Here is a 4,558-nt window from a genome sequence, read left to right as displayed (position 1 = left end):
CGAATTGCTAAATTTGTCACATTTTTTACTAGATCTTCACTTGTTTATCATAAAAACTGTTGTAAAGAGCATAAACAAAAAGAGTATCATTTTATATTTTACAATTGAATAAGTAAAGAGTTTAATAAATTTCTAAATAAGAAATATTATGATTGTTTGAAATTTTATGATAACTTAACGTTTTTTAAAATTTTATTCTAAAATTTTTTATCATCAAATGAAGTTTCAATAAGTACGTCCACACTTATAGTGTCTCAATTTATGTTTAGCCTTATTGTTGATATATCTAGAAAGAGTCAAATCGACAAGTTGTGTATCTTTTATTTGAAGAAGAAGTCATTGTTTTTGCTATTTTAACACAATTTCTCCAAAGATTTTTTTAAAATTTCTAGGAAATAAAAGTTTGATTCATAAACTAAATGTTTATGTTCAGACGAAAAAACTTTTTGAGTTTTCTTTTTCACTTTTAGTTTGTTTTCTCTTTTCTTATTGTTTTTTTACGTTGTCTTATTTTGTAAAGGAAGAAATTCTTTTATGAGGAAGGGTTGGTATGTTTTTCAGTTCTCAAATTGTTCCTCCATTCCTTTTCAAATAAGAGATAATTAGTTCTTTCATCTTTTTCGACAACTTCTTGGATCGAGTCAGGTTTGTCCACATGGAAAACTCACAACCCAAAGATTACATCCTCCACTTCGCAGATGGTGGACATGACCCAAACCAATACAACATCTACTAGTCACACAATTCATACAACAAATAGTTCTTGCAACATGTGAGCATCAAGAATTTAACTTTAAAGTTTTTCAAACTCACATAGGCCAATGGGATAGCAAACTAGATGATAACAAGGGTACAAGGGTCATTGGCCAACTTTTTGGCGATCAAGCACTCTAATCGCCAAACAGTCCCTCAAAGAACAAGGCATCCTCCACTTTATTTTTCTCGTTTATGCCCTTGCTTGCACCCTAGGCCTCTTCCTTGCTCAATAATTTATAGAACAACCTAGACATTAACTTAAGGTCACACTAACCCACAAAATGAGGCTCTGGTTCAACCAATCTTTTGACGGGTCGTTACACTGTTTATGAACAGTACAAATACAATAATTTATATATGTACGCACAGCTTTCCTCTTAAAATCATTATTATTTAGAAAATAAGTTTATTTATGGGTACAACAAACAATGTTCAAGATAAATTCTTCAACACTAGCTTTGAAAATTATTGTAGACTTCTTTTTTTATAATATAAAATTCATATAAGTTATGGACTGATTTTATGATTTCATTATGTGGCATTTCATTCTAATTTATTTATTATAAAATCCTAAAAATTATTCAACTATTGTGTTTTCAGAAATATATGTCTAAATAAATTTGGTCAACTTGGTGAGGTTGAACTTTTAAGGTTTAAAATTTCTTAATGGTTGATGATAATGTTGGAAGTATTTATCAAAAGTGCACTTAACATTAACTTATTATTGCATTTTAGTATAACCAACTGAATGTTAAAATTAATTGGACAAGATATGAGTCGTATCTTTGGGTGGTTTCCATATGGTCTTGTATCTATTTCACGTCATATGTATTGGTTGGAAATAGTATAGGCATGTTGAAGAGGTGTACTGGCTTAAGCTAAGAGGCGTACTGTCATAAGTTGTCAACCATCAATAACCCTAAGGAGAATAGGACTCGGTCTTGCTTGTATTCAATCATTCGTTGTTATGGAAGACAAAGGTACACATCCTTTTTGTGTTTAACTATATTATATAGGTGTTCTCGATCTATGTAACAACTACTAGTTTTGTTTGTTGTTTTAATCTTATGGATAATAGTCTTCTACCCCTTTTAGATGAGAACGAATCTTCACACCTTAAATTGTCAACCAAAAGTTAATATATAGAGATGATTAAATTCAATCAAATCATGTAATTCAACTCTTTGAAATTTAAAAATAATCCCTCTTCACCCTTTGAATGATAAGAAACCCTTTGATCTTAAATTCAAATGATATTGTATAGAAAAAAAAATTTAATTTGATCTTATTATTTTGAGATAAGAAAAATAATATTTTTTTTAGAATTAGCAAATCAGATGATGTTACAAAAATTTAAATGCCATATACATATAGATATGTAAAATTCAAAGTTATATAAGATTTTAAAAAATCGTTTGATTAGTTTCTATGAATAATGTGAAAAAAATACCCATTTTCCAAAATACATTGTGAACTAAAAATAAATATGTTGCACAAATTGACTTTTAAATTCATTTTTTCAATTGATTATTTATGATCAAGAGGTTTATTACGAGAAAGAACTTATTCACACTTAAAATTTATAATAAACTGTAATGATTACTAATTTTCAAACCCAAAATATTCTGGGGGATTAAATGAAATCAATATACTCCATATAAACGGTAATACAACAATATTTATGTATGATATTACACAATAATATTTTTAACATAAGACATCCTCCATGACAGTCATACATTAATCAAGAATCAAAATAAAGAAAAATTTAAAATAAAGGGACCTCCTGATATATTTTTATTTCATTTTCATATATGCACTTTTATCATTGAAGATTTTTGTTCATCTTGTATATCATCATAAGCTATAGTAAACTGTATGGTACAACCATTTTTTGTTGTTTTATTTATTCAGGTTTGATCAAGATTACCTCTTTTCCTTATTTATTCTAAACAATTAGATGCATGTACAATGACGTGGTGAAGTTGATCTAAAACTGATTAAAATATATTCTAATTTATAGTATCACGAATAACTATGGTCAAAGCTTCTTATAGTTTTTTCTTTCTCGAAATTAGTCAAGTTTTATTGTTTTATACAAGTTCTCGACAAACAATTTTATAATGTCAAATAATATAGGCAAAGCAATAAAACAATCTATTAATTTGTGGAATTGCTAAATTTTGTAGATTTTTTATAAAATCTTCATTTATTTATCATAAAAGCTATTGTGAAGAGCATAAACAAAAAAATTATCATTTTATATTCTGCGATTGTATAAGTAAAGAGATTAATAAATTTCTAAATAAGAATCCACATAATTTTTTAAAATTTTAAGATAACATAACTTTTTTTCAATTTTTTTTAAAAAATATTTAGTTCTTATTATCATATCTGACTATTCTCATGGAGATGATTCATCTAAAACTCATGAATTATCAAGTGTTGTTGGTAATGAGGTTAGTATGTTGAAGCATTTAATTATATTATCACTTGATATCTTATTATTAACATAGTCTTATCTGAAAAATATAAGTACATTCTACTTATATAATAATTGTTTAATAATTAAGTGAACAAAATGGATCTACATTTGACATTTGAGTGTTTAGATTATGGAATTTTAACTATAGTTTGTCAAATGCTAAAAATATTTTATGTGTACATTTATAGACATTGATCCATAGATTTGTGGAGTTTAGTCAAGAAGTCACAAGTCATTTAACCAAGAGTTTGCAACCTTTAGAATTGCATCATCGTGCATCATCGTCAAGGTTATCACTTCCTGCATGTTTAAAAATAATTAAGTTCAATTTACTATAATATTTTAAATTTTTATTAATGTTGTTGTTACTTATTTTGGTACTTTAATTTTTAAAGGATAATTCGACCTAAATATAAATCCATGGAGCATTAGGAAGATGACCTATGATATCAAGAGGGATCAATGCAATCATCTGTAGAAGACCTTATAAATCCCATCGAATTAGAATGAGTAATGACCCCGAGGTCATAGAAGAAAAGAACAAAAAAGATGTGCACATCTTCCAAAAGAAAGAAATTTGTTCCATGAGTTTCTTGAAAAAATTATCTAGATTAAAGAGCTATAATTTTGTTACATAATCTTAATTTGATTTTTAAAGAAATTGTTGGTTGTTTTTTTTGGACAAATGATTGTTTCTGTTTCTGAACATTTGAATATATATATTTTTATATGACTTTAAAATCCATGGAGGAGTTAATAGTTTGAGTATATAAAATTTTTGTATTCTCTTGAACTCGTAAGTTCATATTTTCTCAACAAATAGTTCTTATGACATGTGAGCATCAAGAATTTAACTTTAAGATTTTTGAAACCCCACATAGGCCAATGGGACTGCAAACTAGACGATCACAAGGGGACAAGGGCGGCTGGCCAACCTTTTGGCGATCAAGATTGTACCCTAGGCCTCTGCCTTGCCCAATAAGTTATAAAACAGCCTAGACAACAACTTAAGGTCACACTAACCCACACAATGAGGCTCTAGTTCAACCTATCATTTTCCGGGTCGTTACACTTTTTATGAACCGTACAAATACAATAATTTATATATCTAAACACAACTTTCCTCTTATAATCATTAAAATTGAGTAGTTATTTGTGATTTTGTATCTGGCCATCAAAATTTATTTCGAAAATGATATTATCCTTGGGTACAATAAAAATGTTCAAAGTAAATTCTTCAACACTAGCTTTTAAAATAATTGTAGACTTCCTTTTTTATATTATAAAATTCATATAAGTTATGGAACCGATGTTATG

The sequence above is a fragment of the Solanum lycopersicum genome, chromosome 1 (assembly GCF_036512215.1).
Source record: "Solanum lycopersicum chromosome 1, SLM_r2.1".
In the NCBI taxonomy this organism is placed as follows: Eukaryota; Viridiplantae; Streptophyta; class Magnoliopsida; order Solanales; family Solanaceae; genus Solanum; species Solanum lycopersicum.
The sequence above is the reverse complement of the archived record's forward strand: the minus strand, read 5'-3'. Positions refer to the sequence as shown.